The sequence below is a fragment of the Podarcis pityusensis genome (genome assembly GCF_964106645.2).
Source record: "Podarcis pityusensis genome assembly, chromosome: Z".
Classification (NCBI taxonomy): Eukaryota; Metazoa; Chordata; class Lepidosauria; order Squamata; family Lacertidae; genus Podarcis; species Podarcis pityusensis.
Window position 1 is genome coordinate 31,647,268 of NC_138044.1, and position 21,037 is coordinate 31,668,304.

General features: G+C 42.0%; 1 protein-coding gene across 6 annotated transcripts in view; it reads left to right on the forward strand.

Annotated features, from left to right (window-relative positions):
• The window catches only part of LOC308468857 (uncharacterized protein), a 144,885-nt gene that overhangs the window by 104,615 nt on the left and 19,233 nt on the right, over positions 1-21,037 (forward strand). For 3 of the 6 annotated variants that reach the window (XR_013981893.1, XR_013981894.1, XR_013981895.1), the window contains one exon: positions 2,186-2,333. The exons of the other annotated variants lie outside the window; for them this stretch is intronic. The gene's annotated coding sequence lies outside the window, so the exon portion shown is untranslated. The remainder of the gene's footprint in view (positions 1-2,185; positions 2,334-21,037) is intronic. 6 annotated transcript variants of the gene reach the window in all.

Below are 21,037 nucleotides of genomic sequence, written 5' to 3' on the forward strand. Positions count from 1 at the left end.
ATTTCTGCTTTCCATGCTTTAAGCATGGTCTGTGTGTAGCTGTTAAGTATTGTGGGAATTTTCCTTAGTGTGTTTGGAATTGTGTATGCTGTGGTGCAGGTATTTTCAATTGTGTTTCTCTCCACGTGTACCCACTGTTTTGTTTCATCTTCTAGTATATATGGGATTATGTAGCATACTTGGCTGGCAATGTATGTTGGGGATTCCCCATCGTCCCTCTGTGGAGGGGAGGTGCAGGTATCTGGGGCTTATTCTTGTTTTTTTGTTTGGAATAGGTAGGTTAGTTTTGGGAGGGTGATCATTTTGATCATGGTTATTTTGTTTGAGGGGACGCGGGTGGCGCTGTGGGTTAAACCACAGAGCCTAGGACTTGCCAATCGGAAGGTCGGCGGTTCGAATCCCCGCGACGGGGTGAGCTCCCATTGCTTGGTCCCTGCTCCTGCCAACCTAGCAGTTTGAAAGCACGTCAAAGTGCAAGTAGATAAATAGGTACCACTCCGGCAGGAAGGTAAACGGCATTTCCATGTGCTGCTCTGGTTCGCCAGAAGCGGCTTAATCATGCTGGCCACATGACCCGGAAGCTGTACGCCGGCTCCCTCGGCCAGTAAAGCGAGATGAGCGCCGCAACCCCAGAGTCGGTCATGACTGGACCTAATGGTCAGGGATCCCTTTACCCTTTACCTATTTTGTCTGAGAGAGTGAAGTTGATGTTGTTCCATCTCTTTAGGTCTTTGTTAATTTGCTGCCAACAAGAGGTTTCAATTGTGAAGGTATACTTTATTGAGGTTTCTGGTTCTTTGTACCCTATGGTATCTGAACTTGGTGTGGCAAAGTTTTATCTTGGTGACGTTAGCGAGGTCTTTTTGTGTGTGGGAAGCACATAGCTTCCGACTATGCAAAATTTACCTGTAGGCCCAACACCATTGCAAATGTGTTGAGTTCTCTGATTAAGGAGGTTGCTGTGTTTATGGGGTCTGGTGCTGTCATCTGCAAGGAGTCCTAATTTGTGGGTTTTGCCTTTTATTTCCACTCCCTTGATGTCTGTGGCTGCTCGGATTCAGATTGCTAAAGGTTCCAGAGCCAGGATGAATAAGAAGAGAGACCGTGGGAATCCTTGTTTTGTGCCTTTTTGGATTGCTATGGTATTAGAGTCCCTGTTGTTAGTCTTCCATATTGCTGAGGCTTGGGAGTATATTTGATTGAGGATTTGCAGGAAGTTGGGGCCAAATTTCACGTTAGTACTGCTAATAGGTATTTCCACTCTAAGCAATCCAAAGCATTGAGGATGTTTAGGGACATAATTGTCAGTGGGTGTTTAGCTGCCGTGCTGTGTTCAATCACTTTCAGTAGTTTCCTGACGGGGCCTGTTATATTGCAACCAGGGACAAAGCCAGTCTGGTCTGGGGCTACTAACTTGTGTAGGAAAATTTTTAGGCGGTTGGCCAAGTTTGATGTGAATATATTGTCGTCTTGGTTTATTAATGAGACACGGCAGTCTGATTGTACTTTGAGGCTGTCTTTCAGTGGTTTTGGGATGGAGACAATTTTGGAGTAGGTCCATGTTTTGGGGATGGGCCCCCCTTTTATGATACCATTGAATAGGCGGGTCATGTAGGGCATCAGGGGTTCTTTGAATTTCCTATAGAATTCTTCTGTAAAGCCATCTGGACCTGGAGCTTTGTGTGGCTTCAGGTTTTTGAGGACTATATTTATTTCCTCTTGGGTGATAGGACTGTCTATGAATTCCTATTCCTCATAAGTTAAGGTAGGCATGCTCAGTCCTGGTGTTTATATATGAAATGATGCATTTTCCTTTGATGAGGTTTCCCATTTTTTGCCATACAGACATAATTACATGTAATGTAATTGCTTTTAAGCTATCTTGCTTATCTACAGTATAGGGTGATTCCCTGCTAACCCGTCCGGGTTGCCCTGTGTCTCTCACCTTATATTGTCTATCGAACCAATGGAGTTGTGCTGTCCTAGAGTGTGGTGGGTGGGGGAGTAGGGGGTTAGAATTAGATTTGGGTTAAAGAGTGGGCGGGGGGATAGATTGCAGAAAATATCCTATATGTTGACATATAGGTTTTTATTTGGGGTTTCTTGGGCCGTCTGGCGTTTAGCTGTTTGGTCCTCGGTCTCAGCTGGTGTGGAGGGCCTTGTTTTCACAGGACTGTATTCCCAGGTATGTAGCCCAAGACACCTGATGCGCTACTTCTGGAAGATGGAGGGGCAATACCCGGCCATGGCCTGGTCGATCATGGAGCTGCTCTTCCCATCGCCCAATATGGAGTTGAAGTTCCTTGTCACCCAGAATGCAGGGGCCCTCCAAGGTAGATGGCATTCTGGGTCTTCTTCCAGGAGGGTGGAGCTTCTGCTGAGAAGTCCTAAGGCCTTCCAGCTGGGGTTAGGCACATGAGGCTAGGTATCTTCAGAGGGTCAGGAAGTACACACACACCCATCCTTCTTCCTGAGTTTCTGAAATGTGGTGAAACTGTTAATATAAGAGCTTAGCAAAATGAGTAATTCCTTTTTAACTAGGCCTTTGTCTTTTAACCAACTGTGGACTACTAAAGTGGGCGGGATGTGGATTTCCTTTCAATTCCCCCCAAACATTTATTATAGACTGATTTGAAAGAAAAATATTCAATCTAGGTCGAAATCGGTAGAACATCATAAATGTAGAAGCAATGGCCCAGGGGCCATACTATATAGTATTACCTGAAAGTCAACTTGATTTATTTATCTGATTATCAAAGCAAACACTGCTGTTTTAGTGCAGGAACTCACATTGTGCGCCCTCTGAATTAAGGGGGGGTTTGACCTGTTTCTGGTTCAGTAATGTGAACAGTTCTAGTATGTGTCCATGTCTTACTAAACACATAACAATGTGCTGTACAAAATAATTGAAACAATGAATTTCGTACAATAGTTTATTGTACAAAACTCACACAGAGATGTACAAAACTCACAGACATGTACATTATTTACGGATATGACCTCCACTATTTTTAAGCAGCATTTGAACACGGTTTGGCATGGGGTCTACTCATTTCGAACAGTTACTGTTGATTTTTGGATCCCTGTACCACACTTGAATCAGCGCCTGAATGAGTTTCTCCATAGTCATACAGTCTACAGCACAGAGGTGACTTTTGCATATATCCCACGAATTCTCAATGGGATGTACATCCGGGGAATTCCCTGGCCAATCAAGTACCTGTATTTGCTGCTCTGTCATGAATTTCTTCCCCACTTTTGATGTGTGACAGGGGGCTAGGTCCTGCTCCAGTATCCCAGTACTGTCAGGATACTACTTTTCCAGCTCTGGAGTAACTCTTTCATAGTACCACTTGTGGGACATATTTTCAGGATAGAGCCCTACCGTGACCAACATTTAAAATTGGCTTGGCACCTTGTGATTATACTTCTATTTGGTATTTTGACGTTGCTTATATTAATGTGTATTTTATACCGTTATATTTAAGTTAAACTTTTGTATGGAAAAGTGGTAAAAAAAATTTTTACTCAAAAAGGGAAGGAGGAACAAATAAGTTAAGCATGGAAGAGGTAACCGTGTTAGACCAAGGGTGGAGTTTATGGGCAATCTATCCGGAAGACATTTGTATTTCGAGGAGTTAGTGATCTGACATGGTTACCCTTCCTGCCTTCTCTTCCTTCTCCCTCTCGATCTCCTGAGCCGTGAATCAGGAGATCTTTAATGCTGGATGTTTTTAGATATGCTGTAAGCCCCCCCAGAATCCCTTCGGAAAGCCAACCAAATGGGTGGGGTATAAAGATGATGATGATGATGGTGATGATAATTTATTTATACATATAGCTGATGTCCATACAGAAACTGTGCAAAAACTTGCAATGTTTATATTTTAAAAAGATGAATACTACAATCACAGTTGCAAACCCTTTCTTTTTGCATGGTGCCTAGTCACTGATATAAGTGACAGCGGACGGCCATATAGGAGCTACTGCTGGATCACACTGGGTTGATGGCATTCACTGTGCCATAAACTAAATATTTTTTTAAAAAATGATCCCCTCCGATGTGGGGTGGAATTTAGTTCACAAGAATGGTCAGTTTCAACCCGGTGCTTTTCATAACCAAGGGGAATAGTGAATAGAGAAATGAGAGTTGGGTCAGCCTTGCCAGCCCATTGAACAAGGCACCTACATAGGTAAAGAGCCACATCCACACCACAAACTTCAGGGATTTCACTAAAAACACATTAAAAAGGAGCCCTAAGATATGGCAATAGCTGCTGGAAAAGTTACAAGTCACTGCACATTGTCTTTGTCATTGTCTTTTGTTAGGCATCTGTTATCAGGCCATCAGCTGCAGGGTCATACACTGAAAATATTTTTCTATGTTCCTATATTGGGACAAAAAAGAGAGAGGCACTATAGGGTTTTTTAAATAAACTAAACAGCTAATATTTTTGTCCCTTGGTAAAACCAAGTTAGCCCATGATTTCTTAGACCAACAAAGCACTAGAAACCAACATTTCTAAGGGCAGTACAGAATTGACCAAGTGTGAAGGCTGGAGCACTTACAAGTGACGCACACAAAATGTAAGCCACAAAGAGCAACGTGAAGGTGTTTCCATGCAATGGCTACCTTTGTGCTGCAAGGTATAATGTGTATATTGGTTGGCATTCCAAACCATTCTTCTCCATGGCACGGCAAAGCCTGAGAAAGGCTTGCAGTATCACAAAGATGGCTGGGCAGCCAAGTTAATAAAACAACCACCACCAAGCCAGCAGCACCCCCTGTATGGCAGTAATGTGTGCCAACTCTCACGATCCCATTTCTCAGAAGCAGTCATTCGATGAATACAGTGCAAAGTCTCTGAAGTTTATGAGGCTCTTGCTGATCCGCTGCCTAGGCTTTAAGTTGCACCTCACTGGGTGGCAGCCTATGTCGTTTTCTGCCGCATTGCCCCTCCTAGGCAGCATGAAAACCATGTGATTCAACTTGGAACAGATGACAAAGTAGTGGAATTCCCTCTCCTTGTTCAGCTTGTGGACATATTCTGCTCTGTGGTTGGCAGCATAGTGTATGGACCTCAGGGATGTCAGCGAGCCCGTAGAGCTTGCCTGAGAGCACTGGGAAGACAGTGAAGAAAGCGACTGAGCGCTAGATGAAGTTGAAGTGGCCTTCCTAGAAATGGGAGATACTTCTTTAGATAGCACCCTCTGACTGTAAAACTTAGTTAAGGGCACATGACTTGTGGGGTTGAGGTTTGCACTTCACTCTGGGGTTGTAGCTTGGACATTTGCTGTGGGGTCAAGAGGTGAGGAATTTGAGTCTGGTCCTTCCACAGGTTGGGAAGAAGGAGGTGGGAGGCTGTCCCCAATCTGAGAACAGGACAGCACTTCCTTCTCTTACCTCCTCCCTCACCGCCCCATTATAACATGCAGTGAATCTTCCCTCCACAGCCTTTCGCAGTCATTTTGATATTTCTACGGGATATTTCTCCAAGTCCTCAGCAGAGATTTAGCTCTGCTGGGATCAGGAGATTCTGCAAATAGCAGGGGCATGAAGAATTCAATGGTTTTGCGCCAAATGCTGTATTTAGATGTGGTGATTATTGCTTTGGTGTTCCTGATTATTTTGTTAGGGCTTCTGTCCCACCCCCCCAATGTTTCTTTCACACCACATTACCTGTTCTGCCATGGAACAGTTTCCTCGCCATGTTTTACAAAGGAAATGGGGCTGCTACAGTTGGAAAGATGCCTTACTTGGTCATATGGCACAAATGGTTGGAGCCCCATGGTATTAAAGTTGAAGACACGCCTGCAAGGAGCACTCTGAATGTTCTGCCATTGGGGGCAATCAAGCTGCAGAATGTTTTAGCTTTCTCTGTCCCTATGTGTTCTGAGGTGTTCATCCTCAGAAAAGGTTGAGCGTTTTAAGTGAGACAAAAGTTATTTGATGGCAGGGTGTGAATTGTGGAGGAGATTATACATTTTAGATAGATTATTTTCCCTTAGGCTAGATTAGAGTTCCCTTTAGTTTTGATATTACTCCAGCAAACCCTATTTTCCTTGTCTTTCATTCAGTTGGAAGTATTGGAGCCAGTCTGTCAAATATATATGGATTTCAAAGTTCTTAATTTATTAATTTCCGCCCCTAATAACATTTTATATGTTGCCCAATTTCCCTTCATGTTTTTCTTCTTAACGGCAAAGGCTTTGATGGGTGAAATGCACCAAGGGCTTGTAGGTTCCAGGAGATATTTATATTTTATCCATGGTTTATATAAGGTCTGAGTTGTGTGGCTGCATCTTCTGGTAAGGTGTTGGCAAGGGATTGAATCTGAGTGCAGAAAAGTAGAAAGGACACTTTTGTTGAGGGGTTTTTAAGCGTTCATGTTTCTGTACATACATCAGCTACATGAACGCTTCCAAAACCCCTTAACACAGAGAAAGCTAAAACATTCTGCAGCTTGATTGCCCCCAATGGCAGAACATTCAGAGTGCTCCTTGCAGGTGTGTCTTAAACTTTAATACCATGGGCCTCCAACCATTTGGGCCATATGACCAAGTAAGGCATCTTTCCAACTGCAGCAGCCCCATTTCCTTTGTAAAAGATGGAAAAAGCACAGTTCCATGGAACAACAGGTAATGTAGTGTGAAAGAAACATGGGGGGGGGGGGGGGACAGAAGCCCTAACAGAATAATCAGGAACACCAAAACAATGATCACTACATCTAAATACAGCCTATGGCACAAAACCATTCAATTCTTCATGCCCCTGCTATTTGCAGAATCTCCTGATCCCAGCAGAGCTAAATCTCTGCTGAGGACTTGTTGCCTCCATTGGTCGGAATCACTGACTGCAGGTACAAGGCAGGGCACACTGAGCAGACCTCCTGGCCACTCAGGGCTTGAGCCCCCTCAGTATTTCTAGACAGGGTGCTCCGTACCCCCAATATTGAGTGATCCACAAGAGCCAGAGTCTAGACTTGAAGAATTCCAAGCACATTTATCTTCATTTTTCATTTTGGCCAAAATTATGCCAAGAACCGTAAACTAAATTTGGCATCAATTCTGTCTTCATTTGGGGAGGTCTTGGAGGTCTTAACACGCAAGGCACCAAAGTCAGCCATGGAAATCTTGCAACACGTCATAGATTCCATAGGTCCTCTCCAGTTGTACAGTTGGAGAGAGGGAGGAAAGACCTTGACTGGAGAAAGGATCAGATGTATTCTTCATGCTTATTTACTGGTCAGGAGATTTCTTACTCAAATCCAACATTGCAACAGCTTGTGACAAATGTGGACAGATCTTTTGTTTGCTCAGAAAAAAGGGCAACACAAAAAACCAACCACTTTGCATATATGCAGCTTGTATGTATATTTTGGATTATAGTTTTTTAGCATCATTTTGAAATGGGACTTTCAAGAACATGAAAACTGAGGTTTCTTAGGGCTGTTTTGCCTCATGGTTTTTGTTGCTGAACTCTAATAGAGAGAACACATGTATACACCCTTTGGACTGTGCCTGATGAAGCACTGCCGTTCACTTCTCTCCTCTTGAAGCATAAACTCTGCTGATGTATGTTGAGAAACTGCAGCAGAAATTGCAGTGTATATATATATATGTGTGTGTATATATATATATATTTATATATTTGGTTTTTTAAAGAAAAACCAGCTTAAGATTTATTATGCAAAAAGCTTGTATGAAAAGTTTTATAGAAAAACAACAACACACCAAAGGAAGTACGATTCATGGATGAAGAAATCAACCTTCCTGCCAAAAAAGATACATGTGTTCTCTCTATTAGGGTTCAGCAACAAAAGCCATGAGGCAAAACAGCCCTAAGACACCTCAGTTTTCATGTTCTTGAAAGTGCCCTCCCCCCCAAAAAATGATGTTAAAAAACTATAATCCAAAATATACATACAAGCTGCATATATGCAAAGTTGTGGTTTTTTGTTGATGCCCTTTTTTCTGAGCAAACGACAGATCAGTCCACATTTGTCACAAGCTGTTGCAATGTTGGAAGTGTGCAATTTCAGTAAGAAATCTCCTGACCAGTAAATTAGCATGAAGAATCTGAGTGTTCGGAGCTTTTTAAAAAAATAAAAAATAATCTGCCCAGTCTCACACACAAACCCCACAAAATATCTTCTTGTGCAAAGTTTCTTCTTGTTTAATACAGCAATATGATAGTTATTAAAAAGTGGGCTTGCTTTCAACGCCCCGCCTCCCTGGCCTGCAAATTTTGTTTTCAGGCTTTTGGAAGAGAATAACATTGAGGGCAGAAAGTTGTTTCTGGAAGACCAGTCAAGGCATCAGCAACTGGCTGGCCAGAACCATGTTCTACAGTTTATCTGGAAGTGAATGATGGTGGTCTCTTCATTACTGGATGCACAGAGTTAATACATCTGATCCTTTTCCCGGTCAAGGTCTTTTTTATCTCTTCTTCTTCTATCTTCTGTACAACTGGAGAGGACCTATGGAATCTATGACGTGTTGCAAGATTTCCACAGCTGACTTTGGTGCCTTGCGTGTTAAGACCCCCAAGACCTCCCCAAATAAAGACACAATTGATGCCAAATTTAGTTTAAGGTTATTGGCATAATTTTGGCCAGAATGAAAATGGGATGGGATTCTTCAAGTCCAGAATCTAGCTCTTGTGGATCACTTGCTGGCTGCTTCCAGTGGATGCAAATGGTTTCTTTTTCTTTTTTTAATTTTTATTTCAAACCAAAAAAATATTACAAACATCAAATTCAAAATCCATATTCGTTTTCTAACACAAGCTTATTACAGAGATTACCTAAATTAAAATATATCTAATTGCTCTAGGCAAATCATATTATAAATGATATTAAAGGTTCCCATATACCCCCCACTCCCCTTCACCCATGTGTGATCTCAATATTTTACTTCTTCCACCTTGTTGTGTTGTTATAATTTAATAATTATTCAATTGCTTCTATTATTTTCTTGCTTACCTTCAAGTTTTACACATTCTCTATTAATATTTCAATTCCGGGACAATATTTTTTCATGTTTTCCTTCACTCCATCCCACTTTCTAGTTATTCCCTGATTTGAGTGGCGTCTAATAATTGCCGTCAATTTTGCCGTTTCTACAAACTTGCCGAGTTTGTTTTGCCATTCTAATAGTGATGGGATATTCTGGCAGCTGCTGTTGTGTAATGGAATAGATTTTTCTTGTGTTTGGGAATGTCATTAGATATTAGGCTGAAAGATTTCATTAGGTGATCTACAGCAGGGTTGGGCAGGAAAATAGTCCAAATACCTAGAAACGTAATCAATTTCTTTTTATTTAAAAACCAAAAAAAAAATAAATTCAAAAAAATCAAAGGTCTGTTCAGTGTGCCCTGCCTTGTACCTTCAGCGGGTGATTCCGACAAACTGAGGCAGCAAGTCCTCAGCAGAGATTTAGCTCTGCTGGGATTAGGAGATTCTGCAAATAGCAGGAGCATGAAGAATTTAATGGTTTTGTGTGCCAAAGGCTGTATTTAGATGTGGTGATTATTGTTTTGGTGTTCCTGATTACTGAGCGTTTTAACTGAGACAAAAGTTATTTGATGGCCGGGTGTGAATTGTGGAGGAGATTATACATTTTAGATAGATATTTTCCTTTAGGCTTGGTTTAAGTTCTCTTTAGTTTTGATATTTCTCCAGGAATCCCTATTTTCCTTGTCTTTCATTCAGTTAGAAGTATTGGAGCCATCCTGTCAAATATATATGGATTTCAAAGTCCTTTCCTCTTAATTTATTAATTTCCCCCTCTAATAACATTTTATATGTTGCCCAATTTCCCTTCATGTTTTTCTTCTTAATAGCAAAGGCTTTGATGGGTGAAATGCACCAAGGGCTTGTAGGTTCCAGGAGATATTTATATTTTATCCATGGTTTATATAAGGTCTGAGTTGTGTGGCTGTAGCTTTCCGCATGCAGTCCATATCTTTGCAAAACAAGGCGTTTATACGGTTCATAGTCTAGCGCGTGGGACAAAGGAAGATGGCCCATGAGATCCGCCAACTCCCCACCAATCAACACTTTCAGAATGTACATATACAGTCTTGAGGGGACCCCCAGTTCCTGGCAGGTTAGTTTGAATAAATTCAGATAGCTCAAGACATCCATGGAGGGTTTATACGCAGGGAAAAGATGTAAGTCAAAATCCTTCAGGGTAAACACACGAGTAATGCGCCTTGGAACCACATCTTGTGGTGCTTGGTCACAGCTGTACCTTGGGGCAGGGCAATAACTCGGGGCTTGTCCATCCGGACGCTGAGGTTCCTGCCCTTCGTAAGAGCGTCTGGGATGCTTCCCGTATCCCTCCTCTTCCTCGTACCACCGAACCGGCTCGCGGGGCTCCCAAGACCTTTCTGGCGAGTAAACCCAGGCTGCGCTAGGCGGTCGATACATCATTGGTCGGCGACTTTCCTGGGGCGGGCGCTCCAGCTCTCGATAGTTGTCCTCTGCCCGAACCTGCCTTGGTCATCGCGGTGGTCCCTTGTAGTCATACTCCTCCCGTCTAGTCTGCAGGGCTGCATCAATGGAGTGACCCACTCTGGGATACTTTTCCCGACATAGGAATCCTCTCTGGGTATGACCCGGCACCCACTCGATTGCTTGGCCAGGTGAAAGCTCCATTTCCCTCGGCTGGGCCATCGGCTGTGAACTTGACTCGAGGGGATGAGGTTGCGCTTCACCCCTGGGTTTAACTTGGAACTTTAGTTGTTTTGCAAACTCCTTTTCCCCAAATTTCTTGTAGCTTCCCCGTAACAACAACCCAACGGGGGATGTCGGCCCCCTCAATATTGGGGGGATTGAGCCCCCATGGCCAGGATTCAACCCAGATGGGAATGCATTTTATTATCTGTGTTTTCCAATATTTAAAAAAAAAATATTTTATTTTCAATGCAAAATCATAACAAAAATTACAAACATTAAATCCAAAATAATACTGTACAAACAAGAAAGAAAAACAAAACATACAAAAAAGAAAGAAAAACAAAGTAAAAAACAAGACAAAAAGCATACATCTACAAATAAAACCATATCATCATTCTAATCTAATCAACACATACATATACACATATTGATTTCCTTCCTTTGTTCTAAGATCTCAAAATTTTTACTCTTACTGTATTGTTGTGTCTAATGTAGATTACTTCCATATTTGTACTTTTTAACACCATTTTTCTTTTTCTTTAACCCTGTAAAGCATCATTCATTACATACCGATAAGCTTACTCCAGAACAGTGTTTTTTCTTTCTTTTTTTTAAAAAAAATTTATTGGAGTTTTCAAAATATTACAAAAAGAAGAAAATAATGACAAAAAAGAAGAAAAGAAAAAAAAGAAAAAAAGAAATTCCAAATAAAAAACAAAAAAGTGACAAAATTACAAAAATCCCAAGGTTTTTTTTTTAAAAAAGAAAAAACATGTAAAAACAAGTTCATTATTTTCAGACCCTTAACTGTCATTGCCTTCTTTCTTAGACCTCCTCCTCCTCCCTTCCTTTGTATCCTAGTTATTAATTATCCCAGCAAATCCTTTCCTTTGCATGTTTCATAAAATTCTATCATTACATTACCCTAGACTATTTTAATCCTATCTTTCTATAATAAAATAAACCTTAAAGTTTAAAACTTAAGTCTTAACCTTACCAACTTCTTATAATCATAGTATTCTTTCATAATTCTTTAAGCATCTTTACTAAAGCCAGGTAATTTCTTCTAACATTTTTCTATCTTTCATCAACTTTATGAAACATTCTAATAATAAAGAGAGAGAAAAAGAAAGATATAAACAAGTCCAATCTTTATCCAACGTCCCTTCCTCCTGGTTCCGGGATTTGTCAGTCCTTATTCCCATCAGTCTAACCCGGTAACCTTATGTCCGAGGCCCTCAGGTCACTTCCATGGCCCCTCCGCGGCTCTTCTTCATATTTATAAAAGTAATTTCCCTTATCTCCTACTCGTGGTAACTCCAGCTTAACAATGTCTCTTGCTCGTGGTAGCTCCAACTTGATAATGTTTTTAACCCTTCTCGACAGATCAGACCCTTTTCCGTATTCATCGCTGCATTCCATGTAGCATTTAAAAGCATGTTTCAAGGGCCCTCCAAAGTTGAGAGCCCCCACAGTCCCAAGCATTTCGCAGCCCATTACCATATTTAAAAAGTCCAGACATCCCAACATGGGGGGGGGGGTCAATCCAGCCCCCCATTTCCAAACCACACCAAACTTTTCCTTTCCAGATCTGGCTTTTTCCAAATTCATTTGTCCAGTCCGAAGGATCATACTCCTGTTGGGTCTGTTCTGTCAAAACACACTCCTGATTTAATACCACAAACTCCTGTTCTATCAAAACACACTCCTGGTTTGAATCCTGAGTGGGCTCCACATGTTTTCCCACAGTCTGGTCAAAACATTCCACTGCCTGTTTAAGATTTCTAGTCGAAATGACCATCCAGTTCACCTTATCCTGTAATTCTTCCAGTAAAGCATTTGTTTTGTAAAGAGCACAGACCAAGGCTTCTGAGTACATTGTCCTGCAAAGTCAAATACTTTCCCACGATTATTTTGTAACGGCTGTCAATTCCCTGGAGTTGGTTACAGTTTCACAAGCTCCCCCTAGGGGGAAGACTTATGTTTATTCTTGCTACAAAGTTTCCTTTTTTCCCCAAAGTACTTGAGATACTTTGTCCATATATATTCCTTTAGAATGCGAGAGGGAACAGTGGAATCACAAAGTTTCTCTTCTTTTAGCTGTCTGTCAAAAAGCGATTATCTTGGTGAACTCACGTCAGTCCTGACACCCCGCTCCAGGATCAGGACGAAGGAAAATTACTTCCTTTTATAGTTACTTCAAATAGTCCAAAAAAAAAAAAAAAAAAAGATTCCCAATTTAAAATGTTGAAATCCACTCTTTTAAAGACGATTTTCTGAGCTCTAGTGTAAATTGCCTTTGCTTTATTCTGTTTACAAAAGAATGGGAGGGTGACTTCCTGTTTAGCCCTTCCCGCTCCGTACCAAATTCAATAGATTTTTATTTTTTTATAATCCGATTCTGTCCTTCTCACAAATCTTTGTTTGATATCCAATTGTTCAAATTCTAAGTACTCACGGGTGCTTGTTTTAGAGTCCAAATTGTCCCAGGAAAAAAGGCAGCGCTCTCCGGCAACAGCTATGCGGCTTCGCTCCACGGAAATAGCGATTGACTCACAGCACCGCGCCACTTCCCCCTCCTCACTTCGGAGCCCGTTAGTGGGTTCCTTAGCGGATTGGGGGGGCGCTAAAGGTGCCCGCTGAGTTCCACGGTCACAGGCTTCATCCGCCTGTGATTTTGAAGGGGTCCCCGCTTCGCCGTAGCGGAGTAGACCCTGTTTACCGTGGAGCCAGTCCCTCCAGTTCAGAGGGAGTCCGCCATTGCCGGTGGCGTTTTCCTTCACTCTACCCACTTTCTAATTATTCACTGATTTGAGTGGCCTTGCCGAGTTTGTTTTGCCATTCTAATAGTGATGGGATATTCTGGCAGCTGTTGTTGTGTAAAGGAATAGATTTTTCTTGTCTTTGGGGATGTCATTAGATATTAGGCTGAAAGATTTCATGAGGTGATCTACAGCAGGGTTGGGCAAATCCTGTAATTCTATTTACCTAGCATATAGGAAGGGGGTGGGATGGTGGGGGGCTGCGGAAAACACCCCTCTGCAAATGGCCACGTGGACCAGCAGAGCAGGGAAAACGGGGTGAATGTGGCGCCATGGCAGCCATGACGAAGCCGAGAACTCGGCTCGCCTTGTTCCAGGCCTCCACTAGCGGCAGCAGAAGAAGAAGAAGGAGGAGGAGGAAGGGACGGAGCAGCCAGCTCTTTGCTGCTTTCCAAGCAGAGCACCCTTTCTGGCTGTTAGGATCCCCTCCTCTTTTTTGTGAATTAATCCCTGAATGCACCTCCCTAATGACTGCGTCAGATATAGCACTGCCTTTCACTTCTCTCCTCTTGCAGAGAGAATGAAAAATCCAGATAAATGTGTTTGGGATTCTTCAAGTCCAGAATCTGGCTCTTGTGGATCACTTGCTGGCTGATTCCAGTGGCTGCAAATGGTTTCTTTTTCTTTTTTTTTTATTTCTATTTTTTTAAAAAAATTACAAACATCAAATTCAAAATCCATATTCATTTTCTAACTAAAGCCTATTACGTAGATTACCTAAATTAAAATATATAAAAATACTCTAGGCTTCCCTTTGCTGTATGTAAATACAATGCAATTAACAGATTATATTATAAATGCTATTATAGGTTCCCATATACCCCCCACTTCACCCCAAAAAATGATGTTAAAAAACTATAATCCAAAATATACATACAAGCTGCATATACACAAAGTTGTTGTTTTTTTGTTGCCCTTTTTCTGAGCAAACGACAGATCAGTCCACATTTGTCACAAGCTGCTGCATTGTTGGAAGTGTGCAATTTCAGTAAGAAATCTCCTGACCAGTAAATTAGCATGAAGAATCTGAGTGTTCGGAGCTTTTAAAAAAAAATAATAATAATCCGCCCAGTCTCTCACACAAACCCCACAAAATTTCTTCTTGTGCAAAGTTTCTTCTTGTTTAATACAGCCATACGATAGTTATTAAAAAGTGGGCTTGCTTTCATTGCCCCCCCCTTCCCGGCCTGCAAATTTTGTTTTCAGGGCGTTGGAAGAGAATAACAGATTGAGGGCAGAAAGTTGTTTCTGGAAGACCAGTCAAGGCATCTGAAACTGACTGGCCAGACCCATGTTCTACAGTTTATCTGGAAGTGAATGATGGTGGTCTCTTCATTACTGGATGCATGGCGTTAAAACATCTGATCCTTTCCCCAGTCAAGGTCTTTTTTCTCTCTTTTCTTCTATCTTCTGTATAACTGGAGAGGACCTATGGAATCTATGACGTGTTGCAAGATTTCCATGGCTGACTTTGGTGCCTTGCGTGTTAAGACCCCCAAGACCTCCCAAATTAAAGACACAATTGATGCCAAATTTTGTTTAAGGTTATTGGCACAATTTTGGCCAGAATGAAAAATGAAGATAGATGTGCTTGGAATTCTTCAAGTCCAGAATCTGGCTCTTGTGGATCACTTGCTGGCTGATTCCAGTGGGTGCAAATGGTTTCTTTTTCTTTTTTTCTTTTTATTTCAAAAAAAGATCTGCTCAGTGTGCCCTGCCTTGTACCTGCAGCAGGTGATTCTGACCAACTGAGGCAACCAGAGATTTAGCAGAGATTTAGCTCTGCTGGGATCACTGGATTCTGCAAATAGCAGGAGCATGAAGAATTTAATGGTTCTGCGTCATAGGCTGTATTTAGATGTGGTGATTATTGCTTTGGTGTTCCTGATTATTCTGTTAGGGCTTCTGTTATTTTTTCCGATGTTTCTTTCACACGACATTACTTGTGCCATGGACAAGTGTTTTTTTCCATCTTTTACAAAGGAAATGGGGCTGCTGCAGATGGAAAGATGCCTTACTTGGTTATATGGCACAAATGGTTGGAGCCCCATGGTATTAAAGTTCAATACATGCCTGCAAGGAGCACTCTGAATGTTCTGCCATTGGGGGGGAATCAGACTGCAGAATGTTTTAGCTTCCTCTGTCCCTATGTGTTCTGAGGTGTGCATCCTCAGAAAAGGTTGAGCGTTTTAAGTGAGACAAAAGTTCTTTGATGGCAGGGTGAGAATTTTGGAGGAGATTATACATTTTAGATAGATATTTTCCTTTAGGCTGGATTAGAGTTCTCTTTAGTTTTGATATTTCTCCAGCAAACCCTAATTTCCTTGTCTTTCATTCAGTTGGAAATATTGGAGCCAACCTGTCAAATATATATGGATTTCAAAGTCCTTTTCTCTTAATTTATTAATTCCCCCCTCTAATAACATTTTATATGTTGCCCAATTTCCCTTCATGTTTTTCTTCTTAACGCCAAAGGCTTTGATGGGTGAAATGCACCAAGGATTTGTAGGTTCCAGTAGATATTTATATTTTATCCATGGTTTATATAAGGTCTGGTGGCAGCTGCCATGCCCTCCAGAGTCCCCCTGTCCTCCGTGCTCTGCCGGTCTATGTCCCCATTTGCAGAGGGGTGATTTCCACAGTCCCCCACCATCACACCCCCCCTTCCTCTATGCTAGGGAAATAAAATTGCAGGAGTTCCCAGTTTCTGTACATACATCAGCAATAGGTACACTTCAGTCCTTTCTACACCAAAACGGATTCTCTTTCAAGCATGCCATCAGGTGGTACCGCCACACAGCTCACACCCGCCCTTAATGAACTTTTCAGCTACTTCAACCACTCCACTTTTTCCATGATCTGCATGTTCTTTTCACTCATTTTCTACAACTAGATGAAATCCGTGCTACTCTCGGATCAATAGGAGCCCCACAACCACCACCCCGTCCCTCCAAATATTATATATATATATATATATTATATATATGATTAATCCGTATATCTATATATCTAGCAGGGTATTCTCTCCCCCCTCTTTTCTGCAGCAAGATTGAACAAGGCACCAACATAGGTGAACACCCACACTACAAACTTTTTTTTTGTACTAAGCTTTTCATTCTCTTTTAACTTCAGTAATGGAAAGCATTCTGTGTTTACCAATCTTGTCGTACTCCTCTTCCTCCTCCTCCTCTTCATCTCAATATTCCTGTGGTTCTTCCTCTCCCCCCCCCCCTTTTGAGAAAAGGTCTGGGTCATCCGAAAAATCTACCTTGTTGTGTGGCCTCTCCTTTTAGCTTCCTCTGTCCCTATGTGTTCTGAGGTGTGCATCCTCAGAAAAGGTTGACCGCTTTAAGTGAGACAAAAGTTCTTTGACGGCAGGGTGTAAATTGTGGAGGAGATTATACATTCTAGATAGATATTTTCCTTTAGGCTGGATTAGATTTCCCTTTAGTTTTGATATTTCTCCAGCAAACCCAAAACCAGCAGCAGAAGCAGGACGGGACGGAGCAGCCAGCTCTTTGCTGCTTTACAGGCAGAGCATCCTTTCTGACTGTTAGTATCCCTTCCTCTTTTTTGTTGTTTAATCCCTGAATGCACCCCCCTAATGACTGCGTCAGATGTAGCACTGCCATTCACTTCTCTCCTCTTGCAGAGAGAATGAAAAATGCAGATAAATGTGCTTGGGATTCTTCAAGTCCAGAATCTGGCTCTTGTGGATCGCTTGCTGGCTGATTCCAGTGGCTGCAAATGGTTTCATTCTACCTCCTGAAGGAGGCATTCCAGGCTGAGAGGAATGCAAATGCACCCTCAGCAAATGTGGAGCGGTTGAAGTAACTGAACAGTTCAGTGCTGGCAGGGTTTGAGTTGTGTGGCTGCAGGTATCCGATGGGGTGTTTGCGAGAGATTCAGTCTGCTTGGAGAAAAGGAATGAGAAAGTACATGAAGACTGTGGAAAAACTTGGAATGTGTCATAATGCAAAGTACTAATATTGCCGTAGTGAAACAAGCCAAGCTAAGAAGAGTCACTCAGGATATTCAGGATTGAACCACACACCATTGGTGGGACATGTTTTCAGGATAGAGCCTTACCATAACCAACATTTTAAATTTGGCTTGGCACCCTGTGATTATACTGGTTTTTGGTATTTTGATGTTGCTTATATTAGTATGTATTTTATATGTTAAAGTTAAACATTTGTATGGGAAAAAGGTATAGGTTTTTTTCCTTAGAGAGGGAAGGAGGAACAGATTAGCTAAGCATGGAAGAGGTAACCGTGTTGGACCAAGGGTGGAGTTTATGGGCAATCTATCCGGAAGACATTTGTATTTCGAGGAGTTAGTGGTCTGACATGGTTACCCTTCCTGCTTTCTCTTCCTTCTCACTCTCGATCTCCTGAGCCGTGTATCAGGAGATTTTTAATGCTTTATGTTTTTTAGATATGCTGTAAGCCCCCCAGAGTCCCTTGGGAAAGCCAGCCAAATGGGTGGAGTATAAAGATGATGATGATTTATTTATTCATTACATATAGCTGATGTGCATACAGAAACTGTGCCCAAACTTGCAATGTTTATATTTTACAAGGTGACTACTACAATCACAGTTGCAAACACTTTGTTTTTGCACTTTCTAAACAGCTAATATTATTGTCCCTTGATAAAACCCAGTTAGGTCATGATTTCTTAGACCAAAAAAGCACTAGAAAGCAACATTTGTAAGGGCAGTACAGAATTGACCAAGTGTGAAGGCTGGAGCACTTACAAGTGACGCACACAAAATGTAAGCCACAAAGAGCAACGTGAAGGTGTTTCCATGCGATGGCTACCTTTGTGCCCCAAGGTATAATGTGTATATTCGTTGGTATTCTAAACCATTCTTCTCCATGGCACGTCAAAGCCTGAGAAAGGCTTGCAGTATCACAACGATGGCTGGGCAGCCAAGTTAAAAAAACAACAATCACTAAGCCAGCAGCACCCCCTGTATGGCAATTATGTGTGCCAACTCTCACGATCCCATTTCTCAGAAGCAGTCATATGATGAATACAGTGCAAAGTCTCTGAGGTTTATGAGGCTCGTGCTGATCCGCTGCCTAGTCTTTAAGTTGCACCTCACTAGGCGGCAGCCTATGTAGTTTTCTGCCACATTGCCCCTCCTAGGCAGCATGGAAATCATGTGATTCAGCTTGGACCGGATGACAAAGTAGTGGAATTCCCTCTCCTTGTTCAGCTTACAGACATAGTCTACCCTGTGGTTGGCAGCATAGTCTATGGACCTCATGGATGTCAGTGAGCCCGTAGAGCTTGCCCAGCAGCCCTGGGAAGACAGTGAAGAAAGCGACTGAGCGCTAGATGAAGTTGAAGTGGCCTTCCTAGAAATGGGAGATACTTCTTTAGATAGCAGCCTCTGACTGTAAAACTTCGTTAAGGACACATGACTTGTGGGGTTGAGGTTTGCACTTCACCCTGGGGTTGTAGCTTAGACATTTGCTGAGGGGTCAAGAGGTGAGGAATTTGAGTCTGGTCCTTCCACAGGTTGGGAAGAAGGAGGTGGGAGGCTGTCCCCAATCTGAGAACAGGACAGCGCTTCCTTCTCTTCCCTCCTTCTTCACCTCCCCCTTATAACATGCAGTGAATCTTATGTCTTCCCTCCACAGCCTTTCCCAGTCATTTTGATATTATCCTGGAATCCCTATTTTTCTTGTCTTTCATTCAGTTGGAAATATTGGAGCCAGTCTGTCAAACATTTATGGATTTCAAAGTCTTTTCATCTCAATATATTATTTCCCCCTCTAATAACATTTTATATGTTTCCCAATTTCCCTTCATGTTTTCCTTCTTAACAGCAAAGGCTTCGATGGGCAAAATGCACCAAGGCGTTTTAGGTTCCAGTAGTTATTTTTGGGGAATATTCAGGGATGCAAGAGAGGATATATTGTCTGATTATATCCTTTTCCAACTTGCGTTAAGAAGTTCTACAATTTAGCAGAGTAACATTCCCCTTTTTTAAAACTTGTAGCGGATGCGTTTGCTCAGGCTCACTAAAGCCTCTGTATTAACTGGTCTGGTATTTTCCCCTTTTTCCCTCATAAAAGATAAGACATGACACAGTCTTCTACAAAAGTATAAAAGGGTTTACTCATACATTCTGTTTACAATCGAATCCCAGAAGGCAGACTTAGCTTAGAAAAGTAACATATACTTGGAAACTATTCCATAAGAAGACAGTCCTTTTGTCTTGGCTGGAAGCCAAGAGGGCATCTTTGGCTAAGCAAATGTTGCTTCTTCAGTGCATGTGGAGAAAGAGAGAGAGACGGCTGCCCTGCCCTGTGCTTTTCTCATTACCATATTTTTTCATGTATTCCTTCACTCCATCCCACTCTCTAATTATTCTCTGATTTGAGTGGCCTCTAATAATTCCATATACAAAAGTATTCACACATCATGCAACACAATTCCCAACTTTATAACCGGTTGTGCTTGTTGTTCCATTCAAGCAACTCAATTATTGTGTCTCTTTCACTTAACAAAAAACTTCCATCACTGGTTCTCTAGACCAAGATAGTTGTTTGCTGGTCCTAAATATTTTACTTTGAACTGTTTCCTTAATTGTTCTGCAGACTCCTTTCCCCCAAGAATTCTTGTAGCTGCCCCATCAAATGGGGGGGGGGGGATGGTATTAACATTCCAATTTCTCCTCCATTTTGCCTCGCTAGCCAGTCCCATTTCCTTGGCTTTTTGTTGTCAAATTCCTCAGTGTGACCTAAATGTGTTCATCCACATTACCATACGTCCCACCTGGCTACTTGTGCCCTGCACCAAATTTATTGTTTTGTCCCATAGGCTTGCTTAAGATGTTATGAAAAAACTAAAGATTTTGCTCTAGTTGCCAATCATTCTGGTTCCTTCCTCTTGGTTAAAAATTGTTTATTTGTTTGGAAATCTGTTATGGTGAGAGGAATAAATATAATAAAGGAGGAATAAATCAATCTGGGCTTCCCGCGGCTGCTGGTGACAGTCATGTGCGGCCCCATAGCAACAGCCTGGTAGTGGGGGATGCTGAGCCCCTCACTATTGGGGGAACTGAGCACCCTGTCTAGAAATACTGAGGGGGTTAAAGCCCTGGGTGGCCAGGAGGTCTGCTCAGTGTGCCCTGCCTTGTACCTGCAGTCAGTGATTCCGACCAACTGAGGCAACAAGTCCTCAGCAGAGATTTAGGTCTGCTGGGATCAGTAGATTCTGCAAATAGCAGGGGCATGTAGAATTGAATGGTTTTGTGCATAGGCTGTATTTAGATGTGGTGATTATTGCTTTGGTGTTGCTGATTATTCTGTTAGGGCTTCTGCCCTCCCCCCCCGTCCCATGTTTCTTTCACACTACATTACCTGTTGTTCCATGGAACTGTGTTTTTTCCATCTTTTACAAAGGAAATGGGGCTGCTGCCGTTGGAAAGATGCCTTACTTGGTTATATGGCACAAATGGTTGGAGCCCCATGGTATTAAAGTTTAAGACACGCCTCCAAGGAGCACTCTGAAAGT